At 40.0% G+C, this 25,770-nt stretch overlaps 1 pseudogene; it reads left to right on the forward strand.

Moving 5' to 3' along the window:
• Positions 1-9,101: 9,101 nt before the first annotated feature.
• LOC120226114 lies at positions 9,102-25,167 on the forward strand (annotated as a pseudogene).
• The last annotated feature ends 603 nt before the right edge of the window (positions 25,168-25,770 follow it).

Consider the following 25,770-nt stretch of genomic DNA (forward strand, 5'->3'; position numbering starts at 1 on the left):
TTTCATCTGCAAAGTGAAAATTTGACTTCTTCTTCGTTGATTTCAATATCTTTTATTTCTTTTTGTTGTCTTATGGTTGAGGTTAGGGCTTCCAGGGCTATATTAAATAACAGTGGTGAGAGTGGACAACTTGTCTTGTTCCTTACTACAGTAGCTGTGAGTTTTTCATATATGGCGTCTATGGTGATGAGGTTTGTTCCCTCTAGGCCTACTTTGTGAGGGTTTTTATCAAGAATGGATGCCGTCCTTTGTCAAATAGTTTTTCTGCACCTACTGAGAGGATCATATAGTTCTTATCCTCTCTTTTATTAGTGTGGTGTATTACATTGATTTATGAATATTAAGCCACTTTGAAATCCAGGAATAAGTCCAAGTTGATTGTGATGAATAATTCCTTTAATGTGCTTTTGGATTAGATTTGCTAGTATTTGTTGAGAATTTTTACATGGATTTTCATTAAGGATTTTGGTCTGTAGCTCTCCTTTGTAGTGGGATCTTTTAGACAAGCTAACTCTATAATTTTATAGAAAAGGCAAAGAAAATAGAATAGACTAAACAATTTTTATTTAAAAAAATAAGTTGGAAAGCTCAGTTTATTCTTATCTGTTTTAAGACTTACTGGAAATTTTTCATAATTGGGACATTGTGGTATTGAAGAAGGGATAGACACTCAAAACAATGGAACAGAATAGAGAGGACAGAAATTAACCTAAATATGATCAAACCATTTTTGACAACTTGCTGAAGCAATTGAATGGATAAAGAAATTTCTTTTCAAGAATGTTACTTGAACACATCAGTAAGGAGTGAGGGGGAAGGGGAATAAACAAATTAGCCTATGAACATGAAAATGGTGGCCTATAGGGGCGCCTGGGTGGCTCTGTTGGTTAAATGTCCGACTTCGGCTCAGGTCATGATCTCATGGTTAGTAGGTTTGAGCCCCGAATTGGGCTCTGTGCTGACAGCTAGCTTAGAGCCTGGAGGCTGCTTCGAATTCTGTGCCTCCCTCTCTCTCTGACCCTCCCCTGCTCACGCTGTCTCTCTCCCTCTCTCTAATAAATTAAAAAAAAAAAGAAAATGGTGGCCTATAAAAGGGAGTAGTAAGGGAAACTGATGGTAAATCTTACCTCTCACCTCACACATTTGCCTGCATTCCTTTCCCCATATGTTCCAAGGACAGTGAGTTTGTGATGACAAATGTCTCTCTCCCAAGTTAAATTATCTATGGTGTGACTTCTACTAATTCCAGTGTTTCCATGTAGAACTTTCACAGTAACATATTTCTTTTATGTTAAATTGCCTTTATTTAGGACTTTGTATCCCCAAAAGATCCTTATTTTGAGGATAAAGGGAAATGCTTTTGAGTGATAGACCATAGGTCAGACAGCTGGAAAGCAACATAGCCATGCTCTCTGCCCACCCTCAGGCAAATATCCACTTGTCTACACAGCATCTCTACTCTGAGTTCAAACAGGCACCTCAAGTCTTACATTTTGTTTCTGAGTTCTTGATTCTTGACCACTTTCTTGATTTTACCATCAGGGCTACTCTCCTAGAGCCTTCTCATCTCCTTGAATACACACCTCTTGAATCTGTTACTCAGGACAAAACCTTATATCCCCCCCTCTTATATCTTGCTACAGGTAGTCAACAAACCCAGAAGGCCTGTTTTCAAAATGCATCCTGAATGTAGTCTCTTTTCACACCTTTTGTCTCTCTCACTCTTGACAAATCCACCACCATTTCTCACATGAGCCACTACATAAGCACCTTTAGGCATTCCCATAAGCCCCAGGTTCATCTGTCTAACTCCTTTCACAGCCTAAATTAAAGCATTTTGTTCCTTTAGGGATTTCCATCATAGTTAGAATAAAATATGAAGCAAATATCATGCCCTCTGGTGTCCTAATGTCACCTGGTCCCTGATTACTTCTAAGTCTTTCTTTCCTACTCTCCCATTGTACACACTATTGCATACTGGACCCCAGGGGTCCCCCAGCCAGTCAACGGACATCCAAATTTCTTGCATTTTCATGGCCTTAGTATTTGTTATTCCCTCAACCCGAGACACTAATCCTACATATATGCACAGTTTGTGTCTCTGCTCAGGTCTTCTGACAGGCCTTCCCTGGCCACCAATTTGAAATATCCTCCCTTTCCCTTTACGTTTATTTATTCTTCTTCATAATACAAGCAATACCTGACTGTATGTCACCTTTTAATTGCTCCACTATTTCTTGTATTTTTCTCCAAAGAAGTAAAGCTCAGTATGGGTAGGAACTCTGTTCCATTTAATCTCTGCAATGTCTCTACTGTTCATTTGGAAAGTACTCTGGCAATGGCTGAAGGCTGCTGAAGGAGTCCAGGATCTTTACATGTGTCTATTCAAATAATGCTGAATGAGCAAGTGAGAAAGTAAATGAATGAAGAGGACAGTATCATGAACCAAAGCCCTTGGCCATAACAATCTCATTATCGTGTCCCTTGATAACTTTCTGTTCTTTATTGTGTAGTTACTATTCTTGTCTTTTCTCAGATTAACACACTCTTGATTATTATTAGGTACACTGTGATATTGACAAGCACTGTCAAATGTGGATGAGGTGTAACTGGGGCTTTGGTTAAGATACCCAAGGAAAAATCCAGGAAAAGCAAGTGGTACAAATGCAGTCTGGATATGGGAAACTAAAAATGGTCTTAAAGCCCTAAAACTGAAACCACAGAAAAACCTTGAATAGCCAAGGCAAATTTGAAAAAAAAAAAGAACAAAGCTGTAGATATCACATTACAGATTTAAAGATATACCAGAAAGCATAATAATCAAAATAATATGGTACTGGCACAAAATAAACACAAGATCAATAGAATGGAATACAGAGGCAGAAATAAATGCACAATTAATTATTGCTCAATTAATTTATGCAATGGGAAAAAGACAATGTCTTCAACAAATGGTGTTGGGAAGATTGGTTAGCTCCATGAAAAAAATGAAAATGGACTACTTTCTCCAAAAAAACCACCCCAAACAACCAAATAAACTAAAAATATATTAAATACCTAAATGTAAGAACCTGAAGCCATAAAAATCCTGTAAGAAAGTTTGGGCAGTAATGCCTCTGACATTGGCCATAGCAACATTCTTTTTAATAGGTCTCCTGAGGCAAGACAAAATAAGAGAAAAATAAACTATTGGGATCATATCAAACAAAGCTTGTCCATAGTAAAGGAAATAATCAACAAGACGAAAGGAAACCTATTGAATGGCAGAATATATTTACAACTGACATATCTGATAAAGGGTTAGTATCCAAAATATAAAAGGAACTGATACAACTCAACACTCCAAAACCAAATAATACAGCTAAAATCTGGGCAAAAGACATGAACAGCTATTTCTCCAAAGAAGACATCCAGATAACCTACAGACACATGAAAATATGATCAACATCATTCATCATCAGCCAAATTAAAATTTGGCTACAATGAGATATCACCTCACACCTGTCAGAATGGCTAAAATCAAAAACAGAAAAAAACATAAAGCACTGATAAAGATGTGGAGAAAAGGGAACCCTCTTGCACAGTTGGTGGGACTATAAACTGGTGCAGCCGTTCTGGAAAACAATATGGCGATTTCTCAAAAGTTAAATATAGAGCTACCCTATGGTCCAGTACTGGATAGTTATCTAAAAACTACAAAAACACTAATTCAAACTAATTCAAAACACTATTCAAGGGATACATACACACCATGTTTAGCAGCATTATATATAAGAGTCAAATTATGGAAGCAGCCCAAGTTTCCATTGATGAATGGATAAAAGAAGTAGGATATATGTATATGGATATAGATAAGTAGATAGATAGATATAGATTTATAGATATAAAGATAATATAGTCATGAAATCGTGCCATTTGCAGCTATATGGATCTAGTAGAGAGTATAATGATAAGAGAAATAAGCCAGTCAGAGAAAGAAATACCATATAATTTCAATCATAAGTAGAATTTAAGAAACAAAAAAGAACAAAGAGGAAAAAAGGAGAGAGACACAAACCAAAAAACAGACTCTTAATTACAGAGAACAAACAGACTGCTACCTGAGAGGAGGTGGGTAAGGGGATGGGTGAAATTGGTGATGGGCATCAAGTAGTCCCCTTATCATGATGAGCACTGGGTGATGTGTGTGATTGCTGAATTACTATATTGTACACCTGAAATTAATATAGCAGCATATGTTAACTGGAATTAAAATAATAATAATAATTTAATAATAATAATAAAGACATCTATGTCTTTGGCCTATATTTAATCAGAACAATACTTAGTTTACAATAAATTGGGCATGTATACTATTCTGCTACAAGAAGGACTTGGACTGAGTGACTTTTATCCATTATACTCTTCAGGTCACTGAATGTAAACATAACTGGATTTAATTTCTCTTATTTCATTGAGATATAACTTAGGACTGTACTCTGAATTCTCAAAGAGATTGTGTCATTAAAAGTTTATTCTATCCCAATGTTCTATTAAAGTAAATATTTTATTTTATGCTTTCAATCTTAACATTTAGCTGTGATTGTTTTTAAGATTGTACATTAATAATTCCATAGAAAGTATCACTGTTTCTTCTTCTTCTTTTTTTTTTTTACAAATAGTTTATTGTCAAATTAGTTTCTACATAACACTCAGTGCTCATCCCCACAAGTGCCCTCCTCCATGCCTATCCCTTTTCCCCCCCACGCCCATCAGTGTTTCTTCTAACTACAGGAACCCTGATCTTGTTCTAACATTTTCCCCCCACAAATATCACATAAGATGCATTTCATCACTCCCACCTAACCTAAAAAGACTATTTACTCCCCCTGGCTTCAACTGTGCAATTATCCCTGACTCTTTCCCCCAAATTTATTTTCTTCCTTCAATCTGGGGACATGTTGGTAGAGAGTCTCTCCACCTTCTCCTATCTTGAACACGAAACAGTTTCAGAGAGAAGGGCATCTTTTGGTAGCATGTCGGGAATGCAGTTCAAGAAACTTGTGCTGAGTGCTTTTGATTTGCCTATGTTGCATAGGCTCTGAGATATGGATATAAAAACAAACCAACAAACCCACATATTAACAACAGTTACAAATCTGAGGTCACATTCTAAGATATGTGAATCAGGTTGATCACTATTTTTTTTATTACCAAATTTAATTTCTATTCTGAGTCCACATTCCATAATGGAATTCTGAGTATTCTCAGCATTCTCAGGCTTTCTCCATTCCTAACCCTCAGGATTGGGTCCAAGTTTTCAGAGACTGTGTAATGCCATCATATCCCCACGTGTTGTTTCCTGTCCATGTCTGCATCTCCCAGAATGTACATTCTGACCACAGACAACACAGGATACAGCCCATCATCTCTCATTTCACAATGAAAGTTCCCATCGCAGCTATTAATGTACTTCTCTGGTGGGGCAGTCATCCTAGAACACTCCTGAATCTTGAACAAGACAATCCTAGGCTTTCTTCTCTGTTGCACTCTATCTTCGTTTCACGCTGTGGCACACTCCCAAATTCCCAACCTTCAATCTGGCCTTTCCTCAGGGATTGCCCACTTGGCTGGTATCACAAACTATTATGTCACACAAAAGTTTATTCTGATGCTGGGGTTCAAGCCAGAGCTCCATGGCCCACTCTGGGTTATCGTGAAAGGCTGTCATGGAATAAATGAAGTCTAAGTGAGGCTTGAAGGATTAGTTGAAATGGGCTGGGCAAATGGAAGAAGGAAAAGCCTTCCAGGTCAGAAGACGATCATGAACAAAGACACAAAAGAATGAAGCAGCTAGGTACATCTGGGGGAACTGCAAGTAGACCTGTTACCGGAAAAAGAGTGCAAGATCACTTGCATGAGTGAGGGGAGGGGTTCACTAACTGATTCTTGAATAATCCATAAAGCTAAAGGAACTGTGCCATCTAGGGGGCACTACGTAGGGGAGTGAAACCTATAAAGCCTATAAATGATGATGACAGTGTGGATAGAGAAAACTGGGACCATCCCAGCCCTACCAGAAAGTTTGGTCACCCTACCCAGATAAGGGTTAATTAAACCAGTCTGTCAGTGGAAAGGAAAATGGGTTGTAGGGATGAGAGGTGGCAAGTAACAGTCCAATTGAAAAATGGTGAGCAGGGGAGGTACATATGTGTGATATATGAAACAGTTTGAATTGCCAAGGCATGGATACTTTTGGATGTGGTAAGAATGAGAAGGAGGGAGAAATCTGCCTTTGTCTTGGTGCTTTGATCAATGAATTATCAGACATAGGGGCTGGCAAAGAATAAGGTTTGGGAGCTGAGAGTATATAGACGGTGATGCATAGTTTAGTTCTGAGCAATGGCATACCCATACCTAACTCAGGTATATGTCTGTAAAAGTGTATGAAATGAACAAACTAGGTGACAAGCGTTGCTTTGTACTTATAACTGTCCAGAATATTCATTTGGATCAGTCTTTTGCTAGTTCCTGTACTAATGGCATTGTCATACACTTGCTTTGCTATTATTTTCAATATAATCCAGTACTGATCATCTCTTTCCTCTCCAGATCCATTCTCTGCCCTTCTCCACCCTGTTAGGCATCCTAACTGCCAAACCTACATGGACTGTGTCTGTGGAGCCTCCCTCCCTCTGGATGCAGTTAACCTTTGGTCATTAGTCAACACTGGCAGCATATTGAAGGGGAGAAGAATGATGGCAGAATTTGATCCTCTCTGGTCTGCTAGGTGACCTCCCTGTACTGCAGTCACTGCTGTCAGACAGCACACTGTATACAGCTGCCATCTCCAGGGGCCAAAATTCTACCTGCTCTTTCAGGCTTTATGAGAGTTGCTTGCTCTCTCTTCCTTATGAGTTGTTACTTGCTGTGAAGTCAACACTTTCTCTTGGTGGTCTCCCTCCATCATACCCATACATTTGAAATCACTCTGCTTATTACATTTTCCTCAATTAACCACATGACATTCCAGGGCACCATCACTTTATTACCTAGATCTTGACTAATACAAAGCTATATGACCTTTTAAGTTATTGATTGTTCTCTGCACCTGGTGAAGAGTGCTGTTAAGATAATCATCTTTGAAGCAGGGAGGTCTGCCTGGGAGTCATGGCCAGTAGGGTTCACAAAACAGTTCCAACCACACTCTCCATCTACACCAAATCATGATATGTCACTCTGAGCCAGATGTATTGCCATGGGTTCAGTGAGAGGAGGGAGAATAAAGGGTTTAATGAAGAGGAATTAATTCTAATGCATTAAGGGGAAAAGGAATTGTTTCAGACATATATGAAAATTTGAAACTGAAAAAATGTTTATACTCTGAACTCAGAAAACTTATGTAATGATTTTAACAAATATTTATTCTTCAAAGGGATAGTGCATTTAGATTGGGGCTGGGAAGATATCAAACTTTTAAAATTGCTTTCAAGGGACTAACTAACACTCCTTAAAATAGAGGAAAGTTTGGTGTTACATCTATTCATTTCTAGTGGAGAAAAATTGTATCCTAATGGAGGAGGACTCCAATGCAGCCTGACTTCCATTCAGGAATGAGCCTATTGGACTATTACTACATCAGTTTTCACTGGAGTAAATGTTTTCCTGAGGGTTGTCTTCATTTCCTTGGCATCTTGTTCAAGGGTGCATGTTTCCTTCATCAACCGGAAACACAGAATGACATGGTTACTGGAGAATTCAATACAGCTATAAAGGCTGAGTAATGCTTCATGAAAGAAGAAGTCATGAAAGTCAATCTCCAGTTCACATTATGGAGAAGGTACAGATCCAGGGACTTCATAATGGATAACTCCTCCAGTTATCCTCTCATTCTGGATCATCTGATAGATTCGTCATCCTTCCAAAGAGTCAGTGGCAGACAGTCAGACAGTACTCCAAATTATCTTCATCTTGGATAGGGTGTCCTGAAAACACTGCATGGTTATTGTCTTCTGTAGAGAGACTGACTTGTCATTAATTATCTTCTCATTGGTGTGGACAGGTTTTCCAGAAGACCATATCTCCTGATGTCAGAGAGACTCTTGTTCAAGGTGTCCCTAAGTTCCATGAAGTCATGTAATAAAGTGGTCAAGTCTAGAGGCCCAGACTATGATGAATTCACACACACATTCTTCTGGAGAATTTCCCAGAAAGTCTCCAAGATATCCTGTAGGAGTCCATTCTCCCAGAGAGCATTTGTACTGAGGTCCCTGCTCAGTTTGATTCAGATGACGCAGAGCCTCCTTACCAGGCTCTGGATGGTTTTGGCAAGGTTCACAAGATTCATGCTGAACTATTAGTATGCAATGATGATGATGAGGTCATATTGGCTAAACTGCAGCTCTTTAAGATAGTTCTCCAGATTTTGTGTGGCTGACCTTGGGCTGGGCATGTTCCACACTACCACATTGGCAAAATGAGAAGAAGAGTGGCAAGTGTGAGTCTCAGTGGTCCTTACAACCCCAGTAGGAGCTGAGGCCTCCTCCTCATGCACAATTCCCTGCTGTGCATTGACGAAGGAGGACATGTTGCTGGAGCCCTGATGAAGGAATACATGTTATTGCTGGAGCTTTCAGGGAATACAAGGTTTACTTGGGCCTTGGATGCTTTCTCCAGGGTCCCTCTGACCACTGAGACCACCTACAGAAACTTCCCTTCTCTCAAGGCCTTTTCAAAGTTCATGAAACCTGCTTTATATAAACCCTCTAGCCCATATGGTATTCCTTATTAGAGGTGAAGAATGTAGATAATGAGGTATGAGGGGACAGGGCCAGCTACATCACATTGCTTATTAGTGGAATAACTTGAAGAATAAGGTGGAGTTCGGAGGATTGGGTGCACAGGGAAACAGAAGAATCTTAATACTTACCATCAATCCCAGGGAATTAGAACCACACCTAACCACATCCAGAACATCATCAAGAAAGATGTTTTGATTACAGAGTGAGCAAAACCCTCATTCAGGAATATGTACAGTATTGAGGATAAGAACACTTCAGGCACCATTGAGAAATGCTCTGTAGCTGTGGTGTCAATGGTCAGTGACAAAGCAAGTTATGGGCATGAGGGACCTTGAGCAACAGATCATCCTGTGTTTGACTCAGTCAGGACTCAAGAAGAAGCAGGTCAGTCACCACCCAGATGGGTAAGAAGGACCACCCATGGGGAAGTCTGCAGGGGAGTGGTGAGCTTGTGCCAGCTGTCCACATCTTTCAGCCCTTAAGGCCTACCTGTCTTCATTGTATTTGTCTTTGGAATCAAGAATATTATATTGTAATTAATATTGAAAAGTTTATTTTCTTTCCTCTCGACTTTTTTTTTCATAAAAAGTTTGATATCTTTCAACACTAAGTACATATTGAAAGAATGCCTGTGTCTCCGTACATGATTATACATGAGTGTTTATCATTGTTGCTGTTGTGATTATAAGTATTAAGATCTTCCATGAATGTAGGTTTCACTTGTAGAATTACCATGCAGTGAGATTGGAAGCATTTTATAAGGCAGGATTAGGAAGAAGAATTGACTGGGATTATCCAGTGTGTTCTCCTCCTGCTTGGTAGACACAGAGTGCTTTTGGCTGTTGGGCTATCACAATACCATAATGTGGTAGGAACTCCTCCCTAAGGAGAAAGAAAAAAATGAAGAAGAGAGGAGAGAAGACTTCAAGCCCACTGATCATCTCTTTCCTCTCCAGATCCATTCTCTGCCCTTCTCCACCCTGTTAGGCATCCTAACTGCCAAACCTACATGAACTGTGTCTGTGGAGCCTCCCTCCCTCTGGATGCAGTTAACCTTTGGTCATTAGTCTGCTAAAAGTGAAAGTTTTACTTCTTCCTTGCCTATATAGATGCCTTTTATTTCATTTTGTTGCCTTATTGCTGATGTATGTTAAACAACAGTGGTGAGAGTAGACATCCTTGCTGTGTTTCTGATCTCAGGGGGAAAACCCTCAGTTCTTCCCCATTGAGGATTATATTAACTGTGGGCTTTTGATAAATAGTTTTTATGATGGTTAAGTAAATTCCTTCTATCCCGACTTCCTCGAGGATGTTTATTAAGAAGGGATGCTGTATTTCGTCAAATGTTTTTTCTGCATCTATTGACAGGATCATATGGTTTTTATCTTTCTTTTGTTAATGTGATGTATCACATTGATTGATTTGCGAATATTGAACCAGCCCGCAACCCAGGAATGAATCCTACTTGATCATAGTGAATAATTCTTCTTAAATGTTGTTGAATTCGATATGCTAGTATCTTATTGAGAATTTTTGCATCCTTATTAATCAGGGATACTGACTTATAGTTCTTTTTTTTTTGCTGGGTCTGTGTCTGGTTTGGGAATCAAAGTAACTCTGGCTTCATAGAATGAGTCTGGAAGTTTTTCTTCCATTTCTATTTTTTGGAATAGCTTGAGAAGAATGGGTATTAACTCCGATTTAAATGTCTGGTAGAATTCCCCAGGGAAGCCATCTGGTCCACGACTCTTATTTGTTGGCAGATTTGTGATAACTGATTCAACTCTTCACTAGTTATGGGTTTGTTCAGATTTTCTATTTCTTCCCCTTTGAGCTTTGGTAGTGTGTGGGTATTTAGGAATTTGTCCATTTCTTCTAGGTTGTCCAGATTTTTGTCATATAATTTTTCATAGCATTCCCTGATAATTGCTTGTATTTCTGAGGGATTGGTTGTAATAAATCCATTTTCATTAGTGATTTTATCTATTCAGGTCCTCTCTCTTTCTCATTTATTTTTTTGAGAAGCCTGGCTAGAGGTTTGTCAATTTTCTTTATTTGTTCCAAAAAGCCAACTCTTGGTTTCATTGATATGTTCAACTCTTTTTTGGATTTTATATTGTTTATATCTGCCCTGGTCTTTATTATTTCTCTTCTTCTGCTTGGTTTAGGGGTGTCTGCTGGTCTGATTCTAGTTCCTTTAGGTGTGATATTAGATTTTGTATTTGGGATTTTTCTTGTTTCTTGAGAGAGTCCTGGATTGCAATGTATTTTCCTCCTACGACTGCCTTTGCTGCATCCCAATGGATTTGGATTGCTGTATTTTCATTTTTTTTGGTTCTATATATTTCTTAATTTCTTTTTTAATTGGTTGGTTAACCCATTAATTCTTTTTTTCCCTTTTTAAAGAATGTTTTATTTATTTCTGAGAGAGAGAGAGAGACAGTGTGAGCAAGGGAGGGTCAGAGAGAGAGGGAGACACAGAATCTGAAGTGGGCTCCAGGCTCTGAGCTAGCTGTAAGCACAAAGCCTGATGCAGGGCTCTATCCCATGAACTGTGAGATTATGACCTGAGCTGAAGTCGGACGCTTAACCGACAGAGCCACCCAAGTGCTCCTCACCCCCCCCCCCATTCATTCTTTAGTAGGGTTTTCTTTAACCTCCATGCATTTGGAGGTTTTCCAGAGTTTTTTCTGTGGTTATTTCCAGTTTCATAGCATTGTGATCTTTAAGTGTGCATGGTATGGTCTCAATTCTTTTATATTTATTGAGGTCTGCTTTATGACCCACTATGTGATCTATCTTAAAGAATGTTTCATGTGCACTTGATAAGAAAATGAATTCCACTGCCTTAAGATGCAATGTTCTAAATATATCTGTCAAGCCCATCTGGTCCAATGTGTCAATCAGGGCCATTGTTGCTTTAGTGAATTTCTGTCTAGTTGATCTATCCATTGCTTTAAGTGGAGTATTAAAGTTCCCTGAAATTAGTACATTCTTATCAATAAGATTGCTTCTGTTTGGGGGTGCCTTGGTGGCTCAGTTGGTTGAATGGCCACCTTTAGCTCAGGTCTTGATCTCATGGTTGTGGATTCGAGCCCCATGTTGGGCTCAGTGCTGACAGCTCAGAGCCTGGAGTCTGCTTCAGATTCTGTGTCTCCCTCTCTCTGCCCCTTCCCCACTTATGCTCTGTCTCTCTATGTCTCTCAAAAAAAATAAATGTAAAAAAATTTTTAAAAAGATTGCTTATGTTTGTGATTAATTGTCTTATATATTTGGGTGAATTCCAAATTTGGTGCATAGACATTTATAATCGTTAGTTCTTCCTGATGGATAGACCCTGTAATTATGATAGAATGCCCTTCTTTATCTCTTGTTACTGCCTTTACTTTAAAGTCCGGTTTGTCTGATATAAGTATGGCTACTCCAGCTTTCTTTTGACTTCCAGTAGCATGATAGAAAGTTCTCTATCCCCTTTTTTCAATCTGAAGATGTCCCAAGGTCTAAAACAAGTTTCTTGTAGACAGCAAATAGATTGATTTTGGTTCTTTTTGTCTATTCTGCTACCCTATGTCTTTTGATTGGAGCATTAAGTCCATTTACATTCGGTGTTATTATTGTAAAGTATGGGTTTAGAGTCACTGTGTTCTCTGTAAGTTTCATTCTTGTAGTGATGTCTCTAGTCCTTTGTGGTCCTTGCAACATTTCCTTAATAGAGTCCCCCTTTGGATCTCTTGTAGAGCTGTTTTAGTGATGATGAATTCCTTCAGTTTTTGTTTGTTTGGAAAAACCTTTCTCTCTCCTTCTATTCTGAAAGACAGGCTTGCTGGATAAGGGATTCTTGGCTGCAATTTTTCCTGTTTGTCACATTGAAGATTGCCCTCCATTCCTGTCTGGTCTGCCAAGTTTCAGTAGATAGTATGCTACTACCCTTCTGGGTCTACTTTTGTATGTTAAGGAATGTTAATCCCTAGCTGCTTTCAGAATTCTCTCTTTATCCTTGTATTTTCCCAGTTTCACTAAGATATGTAGTGCAGAAGATTGGTTCAAGTTACATCTGAGGAGAGTTCTCTGTGCCTCTTGGATTTCAATCTCTATTTCCTTCCCCAGGTTGGGGAAATTCTCAGCTACGATTTGTTCAAGTACCCCTTTGGCCCCTTTCTCTCTCTCTTTCTGGAATTCCTATGATAGGAGTATTGTTCTGTTTGATTGCATCCCTCAGTTCTTGAATTCTCTTTTTGTGCTCCTGGATCAATTTCTCTCTCTTTTTCTTAGCTTCCTTTTCCCAAAATTTTATCTTCTATTTCACGTATTCTCCACTCTGCCTTTTCAGTCCGTGCTGTGGCCACCTCCATTTTATTTTGCACATCATTTCTAGCATTTTAAAATTTCTCATGACTATTTTTAATACCTTGATCTTTGCAGTAATGGAGTCTCTGCTTTCTTCTGTGCCTTTTCAACTCAGAGATTAATATTATGACTATTATTCTAAATTCTTATTCAGTTATGTTGCTTATATCTGTTTTGATCAGTTCTTTAGCTGTCACTTCTCCCTGGAATTTCATTTGAGGAGAATTCTTCTCTTTCATCATTTTGGCAGCTTTTTGTCTCTTGTAAGCTTAAAAGCCTGTCATGTGCTCTGCACCTGAGAGTACTGCTATAGTAATGGTGGCTAATACATTGTCTAGGGCCTGGGTGTTCAGCAGGTGTTTTTTGGAGAGTGTTACTTGCTTTCTGTTTTTGTGACGTTGGTTATTTTATTTTCCTACTTGTAGTGATGTTTTGGAGTCCCCACCGTGTGTCCTTGTTCCTTGAAGTAGCCCTGGAAAGAAAAACAGACAGACAAACAAAGAAGAAACCAAAACACGCAATGCAAAAACAAAAAAAAAAACCAAACAAGCAAACAGAGAAAAACAAAGACAAAAAACAAAACAAAACAAAAAAGACTATCTAAAAGCATACAACCAGAAACACCAGCTACAAATGAAGAGCAGGATGGAGGGAGGCAGTGTTGATGGAAGAGCATATACAAAGAGAGAAATAACAGGGATGGGGACAAAGAGAAAGTGAACACTCACTGATCACGCAGAGACTAAAAGGTTTAAACAGGGAAAGGAGAATAAGGAAGGTGGCTAGGAGAAAGAAACTAAAATTATGTTGTCCAAAGAAACTATATGGCTTGATTATTTCAGAGAGAGAGAGAGAGAGTAAAGTAACGAAGGATGTGTAGAACATGCATCAAGAGGATGAATTAAATATGTCTGTTAAAGCAAACCAGTAACCAGAGTAACCAGCCTAGAGGAGTGGAGAGATAAGAAAGAGAAAAGGGATAATATATCTGAATAACAAGAATTGACCTAGAATTAATCTAAATAATGCACAATGCTGGTCTGGAGGAGGAGGCTGTCTGGTTCAAAGCATCTATCCAGCTCCAGTAGATAAGCTCCAGTAGATAAGTGATATCTAGCATGGAGGGACATGGCATGGTGTAAGTGGGTTCTACCTCCACTGTGGCCACTGTGGTTTATTCCTGAGGCCCTGCCTCGGTGATTGTGGGTAGAAAAATGGCAACCCCTCAGGCCCTTCTTCATGGACCAGGTATCCCAAGTCATTCCTTTGGATCTGTCCTCACTGTGATGCAGGTCCAGACTAGGCTGGCTATCTCACTCCGCCATCTCCTATGCCCCACGTTTAGCTGTGTTTAAGCTCCCATTCCATGCGTATTAATGATGCTGCCTCAAATGTAATCCCATGAGCCACAGCATTTCAGGGCAGGGGACTGGTTCCTCCTGCTCCCGAATTTGTCTGTCAGGTACTGCTGAACCCGGAGGTGACTCCCTTTTCACCTAGGTGCAGGAGCAGGGCAGCCAGCCCCAGTCCAAAGAAAGCCCTGCAGTTGGAAGTGAAAGCCCTGCAGTTAGAGATGGGATAATAGGATCCCTCTCCATCCCAGTCCGAGGTAGTTCTCCTTTCCAGACACAGTCCTATGTTTCCCCAGCCACTCTTTCTCTTCCCTTTGTCTCTCTACAGAAGGGGATCCCTCCCCTCTGTGCCTCCGTGCTCTGGCCTGCTTTTATCTCCCCCAGTTTACAATCATGCACCTATGAGTATGTCTTCCTCCCAGACTCTTTGGGTTCAGAGTCCTTTGGCTTTAGCCCTTCTTTGTTTGAGAGATGCAGGAAGTACGGAACTCCCTACTTCTTTGCCACGTTGGCCCTCTCAAACTACATCTTCTTTATCCATTCATAAGTTGATGGATAGTTAGGCTCTTTCCATAATTTGGCTATTGTTGAAAATGCTGATATAAACATTGGGGTATATGTGCACTTATGCATCAGTACTCTTATATCCCTCGGATAAATTCCTAGTAGTGCTATTGTGGGTCTTAGGATAGTTTCATGTTTAATTTTTTGAGGAACTGCCACATTGCCTTCCAGAGTGGCTGTACCAGTTTACATTCCCACCAACAGTGCAAGTGGGTTCCCATTTCTCCACATCCTTGCCAGCATCTGTAGTTTTCTGAGCCACTCTGACTGGTGTGAGGTAGCATCTCACTGTGGTTTCTGATTTGTGTTTCCCTGATGATGAGTGATGTTGATCGTCTTTTCATGTGTCATCTGGATGTTTTCTTTGGAAAAGTATCTATTCATGTCTTCTGCCCATTTCTTCACTGGACTATTTGTTTTTCAGGTGTGGAATTTGGTAAGTTCTTTATAGATTTTGGATACTAACCCTTTATCTAATATGTCATTTGCGAATATCTTTTCCCATTCTGTCAGTTGCCTTTTAGTTTTATTGATTGTTTCCTTTGCAGTGCAGAAGACTTTTAGCTTGATGAAGTCCCAATAGTTCATTGTTTGCTTTTAATTCCTTTGCCTTTGGAGATGTGTCATGTAAGAAATTGCTGCGGCTGAGGTCAAAGACGTTGTTTCTTGCTTTCCTGTAGGGTATTGATGTTTTCCTGTCTCACATTTAGGTCTTTCATCCGTTATGAGTTTATTGTTTTATTTATTTTTGAGAGACAGAGTATGAGTGGGGCAGGAACAGAGAGAAAGAAGGGACAGAGGATCTGAAGAAGACTCCACACTGACAACAGCAATCCTGATATGGGACTTGAATTCATGAATGTGAGATCATCACTTGAGCCCAATTCAGATGGACACTTAAGTGAATGGCCACCAGGTGACCCTATCACTCTTACATTTTAAATTCACCAATAAAGAGTGAAACCCCAAAACCCTACACATCCCACCTTTAACCCCAAGAGAAACAGTACCCTAATTCAACATTTTTTTCCTCTCAACCTCATTGTGTGGCTTCATGCATTACATTGCCCCTCCAGCACCTGTGAGTAATACACTTTAGTTTTCAATGTTCCCTGATGATTTTTGCTGCAGTATGTCTTGCAATCATAATAAGAATCACAAGGGGGCAGTCCAGCCACAGTCTTGGCTCTGACTGGGGAAATATCTATATTAGCTAGCCACAGTATTAGGGGACCAAGTGAGTGCCCCAGTCATTTCCAGACACTAGCATCACTATCAATAGGCTGAGGCTGACATAAAAGAAGGGGTTCAGGTGCCAGGAATTATTGCTGCATCTCATGAAATGCTTGGTATAAAAGTATAAATTCATTTCTTGGCACTTTTAACCAAATAATTCCACTAGATTCCTTGCCCAGTGACCCTAGTTGCCAGCAGATAAGCTTGGCACATTTTTGTTAGATGAATGAAGCACAATATACTTTTTGTATATCCTTAACTTACTGCTGACAAATACATTAACTTTTCATTCTAAAACCTATTACCTGAAATGCTAAAGTGAGTTCCTCCACATGCCTGAGGATAGCAAGTAATGGTTAGGACAGAATATGAGGACCCTGAGGTGGGTGTGGGATGTCAGCACAACCCTACACTTTTTCACACCATTTCTGTGACCATGTATGGCTTATCCATGGACTTTGCACCTGTATGCTCACCTGAGCATCTGTGTTGGGTCTTGTTAAAGAGGGTGTCAAGACCTCACAGTCCCCACTTCCTGCCCCCCACTTCCTGCTCTTCTGGTTCATACCTTGCATCCTGGTGCTCTTTAGACATTCACACAGCACCTGACCAAGCCCTAGCCCCAGTGCCTTCCAGTGCATTACTGCATGCATGTTTCCCCACCAGGCCAGTTTGGGGCTAAGCAAGTTTATGAGAAGTTTCAGGGTCCTTCAGGAGTGGCCAATGTGCAAGTGTTTGTGTAGGTGAGCCTCCAGGACACTGAGGCTAGAGCACTAACTCAGAGGCTGAGAGAAACCATTAAAGATCAACCTGGGTTACAAGTGGCCCTCCATTTTCCTTTCTTTGCAGACCCCTCTCATGTTATTCCTCTGGTATTCCGCTCTCAAGTGTAGATGAAGGTTCCTTTCAGAAAGCAAGGTAGGCCCTTATGGAGGGAGCCCAGGGAGCAGGTTCAGCTAGAGAGAGCAGGGGTGCTTAGACACAGAAACAGAACTGTGAGCACGTCTTCCAAAGTCTTCTCAATGAGACCAGCAGTAAGAGATGCATTTCTTACTTTCACACAAAAACTCAGTACACACTGGACACACACACACACACACACACACACACACACATCCCCCACACTCATTGGAAACAGTGTTTCAACACACAATTGGTGTTTGTTCCACTCTCATTTGTTCTAGTCAGTTAACTTTTTCAAAAATCATATTCATAAAACACATTTCACCACCTAAGACACAGAGCGAAGACACTTGTTAGTGGATTTCTCATGCAGGGTGATATGCAGGTCACACCTTGTCTAATTATCCTGAGCACAAATCAGAGAGACTCACAGAGAAGTGGGACCCACCTTGTACCATATGTGGAGCCTGAAGCGACAAGGACTTTTGTCAGCACAAAACCCAATGTGGGTCAAAGTCCCAGGTGTGTTATTCATCTGATCATCATAGGGAAAGGCTAAGGGGAAATCAATATCCTGATTTATTCCAGGAAAGTATAACCAACCTCACATGCTCAATGTACATGGTGCTGAACAGGCCAGAACTAACCTGGGAATATGATGAGAGACACATTGCTTCCACACTGGAGGGCTGGATGGGCTTGGAGCAGACATGGAGATTGCATTCTGAGTTCAGTCTCTGAAGAATGTCTGAGAGGGTCCCTGTTTCAAATACTCACTAAAATGGATAATCCAGTCCTCAACCTCTCCTGCTTTGGTGACAGGCAATACCTTTCATGTCTTTGTGCTAACAGGGTTATTAGGCAAGTTGGGTTGTGGCCTTCTCACTTACCTGCTTTTTATTAACCACAACAAAGATCCCCATTTCTTTTTTCTTTTTTCTTTTTTTAATGTTTTATTTACTTTTGAGAGAGAGATAGAGACAACATGAGCAGGAGAGGGTCAGAGAGAGAGGGAGACACAGAATCTGAAGACAGGCTCCAGGCTCTGAGCTAGCTGTCAGCACAGAGTCCGACGCGGGGCTCGAACCCACAAACCGTGAGATTATGACCTGAGCTGAAGTCGGACGCTTAACCGACTGAGCCACCCAGGCGCCCCCAAAGATCCCCATTTCTGCCAGGGTACCTGGGTCTTGGAGGTATTTTTTACCTTACTACTGAGGGCTGTAATTGGCTATTTGTGTGTGTTCATCTGCAGCCACAGCTAGTTGTCAAGCTCATGTGTGAGCTTGCATCTTTTTCCTGCAGTTGTTTTTACCTGGAAATTCAGTCTATCTTGTCCCCTTGCTTCCTCCCTGAATGATTCTCAGTCTTTCTACCATCATACCACTGATTGTCTCTCTATGTCAGATAGAGAATATTTCTCTGATGTCCTCAAAATATGGCAATGGCAGGAGGGAGACTCATGACTGACTACACACAAATGAATATATATAGCAACACTCTGAAAATGATTGAAATATTTCTCTTTTTAAAAATCTTTTACTTTCTAAAAATCTTTTACTTTCTTGTGTAATACAATGATCACCTACACACTGAACAATCATCCCAAGAAATAGAACATTCTTAACAATTTATCTTTCCTTCTTTGCTCCTATTCACTCCAGTTCTGTCCATAGGCCTCAGGTAACAATTTCATAAAGTACACATTTATGATTCCTTTCTTTTATTGTATTATCACTTACATATACATACCTTAAGAATATATGACTTTCTTTTTCTTTTTTGAGAGAGAGAGAGAGAGAGAGCATGAGAAAAGGGCATAGGGAGAAAGAGAGAGGATCCTAAGCCAGCTCCATTGCCCAGCATAGAGCCCAATGAGGGACCCAGTGAGGGTCCCAAAGAGGGGCTTGATCTCACAACTCATGACCTGAGCTGAAATCTAGAATCAGACGCTTAACTAGCTGAGCCAACCAGGCATGCCTATTTCTTTTTTTTTTTTCTTTCTTTCTTTCTTTCTTTCTTTCTTTTTTTTTTTTTTTTACCAATAGTTTATTGTCAAATTAGTTTCCACATAACACTCTGCTCATCCCCACAAGTGCCCTCCTCCATGCCCATCCCTCCTCCCCTCCACATCCATCAGTCCTCAGTTTTTGTCAGCATTCAAGAGTCTCTCATGGTTTGCCTCTCTCCCTTTCCCCCACCATTTCCGCCCTTCTTCTCCCCCTTGTTCCTCCGTCAAGTTCCTCCTAATCCTCCTATACGTGCAAACATATGATATTTGTCCTTCTCTGCCTGACTTATTTCGCTCAGCATAACACCCTCAAGGTCCATCCATGTAGCTACACATGGCCAGATTTCATTGTTTCTCATTGCCATGGAGTATTCCATGGTATAGATAAACCACATCTTCTTGATCCATTCATCTGTTGATGGACACTTAGGCTCTTTCCATGTTTTAGCTATTGTGGAGAGTGCTGCTATGAACATTGGGGTACATGTGCTCCTATGCCTCAGCATTTATGTATCCCTTGGGTAAATTCCTAGCAGTGCTATTGCTGGGTCATAGGGGAGTTCTACTGTTAGTTTCCTGAGGAACCTCCACACTGTTTTCCAGAGGGGCTGTACCAGTTTACATTCCCACCAACAGTGTAGGAGGGTGCCCGTTTCCCCACATCCTCGCCAGCATCTAGAGTTCTCTGATTTGCTCATTTTAGCCACTCTGACTGGCATGAGGTGGTATCTCAGTGTGGTTTTGATTTGTATTTCCCTGATGAGGAGGGATGCTGAGCATCGTTTCATGTGTCTGTTGGCCATCTGGATGTCCTCTTTGGAGAAGTGTCTGTTCATATCTTCTCAGGCATGCCTATTTCTTAAGCTTTATTTAAGGGGTATTTTACTGGTTCTTGGTATTTATTTTCAACACTATGCTAAAAGATTAATTCCTTTCTGTATAACTATGGTTCATTCCTTTCAGTTCTGTGTAGCTCAATCTGTTCTCTGTCAATGGCTATCCTCTCTTTTTTCACAGTTAAGACTGCTGCTAGGAACACATGTCCACATGTCTCCTGCACAATTTTTCAGAGTGACTCTTCTGTATCCTTGGGAGTAGAAACCTGAGTTCTGAGGCACATGGTGTACAATTTATAAGATTCAGTGATATTGTTTCTTCAAAGTGATTGTACTGAATTACATTCCCAGTAGCCGGTTTCAGAGATTATATCAATCTTGCCAATACCTGATTTTATCTAACTTTTAAAATTTTCCAATTGAATTAATTTACATTTCATTTCATAGTGCACAGATGTGCATTTGCCTCATTACTAGTTAATCTGTGGTACTTTATCTGTTTTGTTTTGGGGTTTTTTTTGCACAAACATGTTTCTTTTTCTGAAAAAGTTCTGTTCATGTCTTTTGCCCACTTCCATACTGGATTGTTTCATTTTTCTTAGTGACTTCTGGAATTTTTAAAATATTTTTCTTCCCATTGATCCTTAGTTGACTACATTTGTGCAAGTAGCTTCTCGAGATCTGTGGAAATTTTTAAACTTTATTTTCACATATATTTTCATGAAGAGAAGCTTTTCTTTTTAATACAGTCAAAGGTGTCAATTTGGTCAGTCTCTTTTATGCAGCTGTCATCTGGGTACCTTTATACAGGTATCATCTTGTTTAAGAAATATTTTTCTAGGAACAGCTATATTTTATTCTAGTGTTCATTTGAAATTTTGGTCTTTAATCCATCTGGAGTTGATTATTCTAAGTGATGGACAGTAACCCCTGTCCATATGGAGAAATGGTTTGTCAGCTTCACTTACTAAGTAGTTCTTCATACCCCCACTGACATCTCCTACACTTTTCCCATGCAACAGAATTCCACACATGCCTGAATCCTATACAGGGCTTGTGTTCCTTTCTGTGGGTCAGATAGTCTATCCCTGTGCCAGCATCCAACTATCTTATATACTGGAGCATGAAATAAGTCTTACCTGATACAGCAAGTCATCCCATGTTCTTCTTCTAAAGAAACTTTGGTATTTTGCTCTTGATTGTTCATATGAATCGTAGAATCCAGGCTCCTTTCTCCCTCTCTGCATTCTTCTCCTGGCTGTCTTGCCAAATTTCCCCAGAGCCCCTCCTATTAGTTTTTGTTGTTCGTGAGATGTGACCTTATGACATGCAAGGTCATGCATGCACAAGGTGACAATGTGGCAGCCAGCAACAGGGCTTCTAAAAATGAAAGAAACAGATACACAGAGAAATGTTATAGTCCCTCTCCTTTCTGATGGGAAATGCATTTCTCATTCACTGGAAGTTTTGGAAACTCACTTGCAGACTTCCTCCCTGTCCTCAATGCTCCCATGGGAGTCTTGACCTCACAGAGGTCATTGGAGACCTGACTGTCATGGCTCCTAGTGTCTCTCTGCTATTCTCCTACTCCCTGAGTCACGTGAAGTCACAACACTCTTGTTTTTTTTCCTGGAACTGCTTGTTCTGTGGAGAAATGATGGTTTCACTTTCATGTCCTGTAAATGTGGGCCTTCAACTATCAGCCAAATTTTCTTGAGGGGGTGGCTCAAGTCAGAGGCTGGCATCCTTCCTGTTGTCTTTGCCCAGGCAGGACAGGAGCTCTCCAGCCCCTTGCTTACTGCAGTGACCTTAGGAGCCCTCAGTGGCTGCATTTCTCAGGGAGGACAGATCTGTGGAGTGTTCCTGTGCCAGGGGCTTCAGAGAGCACTTCACTATACACAGAATTTTCTGCTGTGTCAGAGGAAATATTCATGGTCTCTGACATCTGAAACCATTTTTCTCTACACAGCTGCTGAATGAGCAAAATGCACCTGCAATGAAGGAATATTGGCTTTGTACCTGGAGAGTTGAGGGGTAGGGCTGGATGGTAGAGAGCAAAGATTTCATCCAGCTGCTCATGCCACTCTTTGGAGAATAGAGAGCCTTTGTCTGAACCTGACTCCTTTTCTTCTTCTTCTTCTTCTAATTAGATCATTGTAAAAAAATTTGGGGTAAGGATAATATTTACTGCACATCTCCTGTGGGAAACTATGCTGTGTTTTAATGCAACTTTCCTTTCAATACCTTACAACAATTACAAAACTCTATGAGTTTTGTAACTGATAGCAATGGAAAATAAATCTCTTGTTGTGTATATATTTCTTCTATTCAGGCTATAACAAAATACCACAGACTGGATGGCTTATGAGCACATATTTATTACTCATATTTCTTATTTCCAAATATTAGGAAGACCCAGGTCAAAACACTAGTAGATTCAGTGTTCGATGAGAGCCCACTTCAAAGGTGAACATTCTTCCTGTCACCTCACATGGTAGAAGGAGTAAGCTAGCTCCATAGGGTCTCTTAAGTGGCACCAATCCATTCTGCAATATGGCACTGTCCAAAAATCTATTAGTATCACCACTTTGAGCTTGCACTTCATCTATGAATTTTGTGGAGGACACATTCAGTCTATACCAGTTAAATAGATAAAATCTGTCTGTGGAGATGCAAATGGATTCCCATCATCTCCTTAGAATATGGCACTCTTACTCTATTTTAAAATGCATTTCCATATCTTTGAGCTATAAATATCTCTTCTTTGAGATTCTCCATTAAACTAGTAATATCATCTGCTTCCTTCCTTGATTAGCAATGAGTTAAATAAAATGCTTAACACATATTCTTATTATACGTGTTTGAAGGTCATGATTTTCCCTCTTTTGACAACTGTCCTTGTGAGACATGTAGTGTAGGGGTGAGCAATGAGCATGCTCCTACTGGTATGATCACTAGTAGTCCCTGAGACAGCCTTATGGGTACCAGAATTTTTAAAATCACAGTTCCCTCACTCATAGTGAATTATAAAAGGCCCAATCAATAATATGCTAATGATTTCCACGAATTGCCATGATTTTACCCTATGTTTAAAACTGCAAATCTAAAGTAGGAAAATCAGAACTCTTATTTAATTCCTCTGCCACTTCCTGTCACATGAACTAACTCCTACTCAAATTCTTCCACGAGACAAAGTAGATGGACATTAAGCTGCCATGGAGAAATTATTACCATAAAGACTATGTGCTTGGCTATCCTTATAGAACATATATCCTGGCAGGCTTTTCTCTGGCTCCTGCCTCCCCCACAAGACAAGTCCTGCCCCTATTTGCTGCAGTGTAAGGAAAGTGAAGTATTTCTGCAATTCTTCTGTGCTTACCAATGTTCTTCCTGACTGATTCTTCCTACAAAATGGGAAAGCTTTGGGCTTTGTATTGAGGTGTCAAGCAAATGTAGACTGTCTGCATCAGTTTCTCATTGCTGAATATCCTATTAATACATTACTAGCTTAAAGACAACAACCCAGATTTTTTCATGTATATATCTAGAAGAGCGTTGTGCATAATGAATCATAAGGAGCTAAAATCAAAGGTGTCATTAGGGCTAAATCCTTCCAGAGGATCCAGACAGACATTTCTTTGTCTTCTCCAGATTTCAGAAGCTGTCTGAATTCTTTAGTTGAGTCCTACCTATATCTTTCTGGACCTTCATTTCAATTTCTGATTCCATCATCTCACTTCCTTTTCTGCATTCATCCTTGCCCCTCTCTATAAGTTTTCCTTTAACTATATCACCACATTAATCAGTAATGCAAGGGGTTCTTCTCTTCAGAAAGCCGTGCTAGAATTCAAGCAGCTGTTCAAGAGGACAAGGTAAAAGATGCAGCTGACATAATTCAGAAATCCCTTTTAAAAGCAGAGAATGCTTACCTACATGTGGCTATAATTGGAGAATCTGGAACTTGGAAGTCCAGTTTCATCTAGTCAATGAAAATACTTACTCATGAAAAGGAAGGATCTGCTAGTGTTGAAGTTGTGGAGACTATCATGAAGAAAACACACAATCAATACCCAAAACATCCCAATGTGACCTTCTGGCACTTGCCTTGAGGTGAAACATCCAATCCCTCCACATAAAATCTAGAAATAGTGATATTTGCTAACCATTACTTCTTCATCATCATTTCTTCCTCATGGCTTAACTTCAAGGATTCTTAGCTGGCCTCAAAAAATCAAGGATACAGGCAAGAGTTTCTACTTTGTTAGAACCAAGGTGGACAATAATTTATATATGAAGACTAAATCAAACCGAGGTCCTTCAAAAGGGACAGTGCTTCAGCAGATATGAGACAACTGCCTGGCTAATTTCAGCAGCATCAGAGTGTCAGAGCCATGCATCTTCTTGATTTCCCAAGACTGGAGGAGATACTGCTGGAGCTTTCTGTTCATAAGCACTACATCTTTGTCCTCTTGTTGCCTAGTTTGTCTATGTTTCCACTGAGATAAAGAGAGCTTTATTAAAAGAAAAGATCTCCCTAGATTCCCTGAAATCATCTGCTTTCAACTTCATCCCGTTCATGTCCTGCTTCAGCAACTTTGACTTGCTCCAGCAGGAGAAGTGTGCTTGAACCTATATCAAAGCCATTTTGGTCTGGATGAGAAGTCAGTCAAAGAGATTGCCAACAACCTGGGTATGTTTGTGGAAGAGATCAAGAGTGTCATTAAATCACTGAATTTATGGTTACTTGTGAAAGATGACAGAATAGCAGTCAAGGTCATGAAATGTACTGAATGCTATTGATCAATAAGTGGATGTCTCCCATGTACCCACTTCTAGTTTCTGAAAATCTACTTCTACATTATAGGTTCATCAGTACAATGTCTGATGTTGCCAAAATTCTCTTGCATAAGTCTTTAGAAAGCTTAAATCAAAGCAGCTGTCACAGAGATGTGTCAAAATGCCTAACTGCATTACAAATGGGTCTCAGGTCTTGTGTTCTGTCTGTGGAGTTTGGGTCATCTTCCACCCACCACCAAGGCCAAATCTTCACTAAAGTGGAGAGAATGTCACTCCACTGGAGAAAAATTATTACTCCACATTGGTATTCCACTGCTATGTGGAAAGGATTTGACCATTGACTCCCTCTTCACTTCCGGCACTATTTTGCTTAAATTGTGACAGAAATGCACCCCATACTTTTCATTAATCTTCATGTATTATTAGGTAGTTATCATTAGCTTGATTTACTTGGATAATAATCACTTGGTAACAATCAAGATAACTATTGTCCATTAGATTTTCATGAAAGACTTTCCCCAGTCATCACAAAACTAATGAAAACCCATGATAATGGGAACATGTCTAGATGAATAATTTATTATGTACTCAGGCACTACAGCAGGGAAGAGGTAGTTGAAAGAGGATTTGGGAAATGTTATATGATGTCATATTTCCAAATAATGCAGGAGAACAGGGTGAAGGGAACAAAGTCAAGGTTTACATTTCCAAGGCTTCATCAATACTAGATGGGCCAAAAGACAAGTAAACAGCATACAATGAGGGACGTGAGATAAGAGAGACTGAAGGTGTATTATGAAGGAGACTGCAAAGCAAAGATGAATTTAACTAGACAAATTAGAAGAATACTGTTTTTTCCTTCCACTCAAATTTCTACATCAGTCTATAACAGGATCTGGCAAACATGAACAATATCTGCCTCAGATTCAAGGACTGTTATTCTT

The sequence above is a fragment of the Hyaena hyaena genome, unplaced genomic scaffold, assembly GCF_003009895.1.
Source record: "Hyaena hyaena isolate Hyena2069 unplaced genomic scaffold, ASM300989v1 scaffold_1593, whole genome shotgun sequence".
In the NCBI taxonomy this organism is placed as follows: domain Eukaryota; kingdom Metazoa; phylum Chordata; class Mammalia; order Carnivora; family Hyaenidae; genus Hyaena; species Hyaena hyaena.